Consider the following 1,029-nt stretch of genomic DNA (forward strand, 5'->3'; position numbering starts at 1 on the left):
GGTGTCGTTGCAAAGCAGGATGTGGTCTCGTTTACTCATGTCGGTGATATAGAGACATCGGTTTTACAGTCATTTACCCTTGAAGCTAAGAATGAACCCTATGCATCTCACACACACATCCAAACAATAATAACTCACAACTTTTGTGTTTTTGTGTTCTGATGAAGAAATAACAGGAGAGACCTTTTTGTAAAAAAAAAACAACAAAAAAACATTTACATCCTGACAAATAATTATTGTAGTAAATATGTAAATGTTCTATAACCATGGCAGCTCTTCGCTGCTTTTAATAGAGGGCCTCTGGTGACCATTTGGACTGAAACTCTCGAGGATGCTTTAAAAGCAGAGCAGAGTGATTCCTCTTCGCGTCCCCCCCCCCCTCCCCCTCCTCCTCCTCCTCCTCCCTCACGCACGAGCTCCTGTTTTGTTCTCGGGATGTCGGCCCTGCCGCTACGTCACCGTGTTGGATGCGAGCTTACCATTTATGGTAGAGCTTAAATCCCAGGATGTGGAATGTGCCGCTCCCAAAAACTTGAATTCCTGCCAGAGGATCTCTGCTAAAAGTGGAGAGAAACCGCTCCGGGTAGCCTGGCCGAATGAGACGCGTCCTTTCTTGTGGCGTCCACGTGCACCCTCAGCAGGCCCTCGGGCTCCAAAGTGAAGCCCTCAGTGTTCCAGATGAAGTGAAGAAACACATCTGCTCCTGACTGTTGAAGGCTGTACAAACACATCTGCCAACATCATCACCTCAATGGGATTGTGCCCAGCTGCTACGTTAGCCTCTTCACACTTATTACACGCTTGTTTCAATAATGATCCACGGCGTCGCCTAAATGATGTGCTACATCAAATAAAAATAAAGATAATAAGTTCCACCGTTCAGCGGCCCCTCTCACGATTACACAGCCACAGAGAATAAGCCTTTAAAAACGTTTAGCTCATAAACCTTTAACGCCTTTCCTCCATTCACATCCGTACGCCCAAATGAAATCAAAACAGGTAACACACCAAATGGTTTAAACGGTTTAT

Source organism: Cyclopterus lumpus, chromosome 15 (genome assembly GCF_009769545.1).
Source record: "Cyclopterus lumpus isolate fCycLum1 chromosome 15, fCycLum1.pri, whole genome shotgun sequence".
Classification (NCBI taxonomy): domain Eukaryota; kingdom Metazoa; phylum Chordata; class Actinopteri; order Perciformes; family Cyclopteridae; genus Cyclopterus; species Cyclopterus lumpus.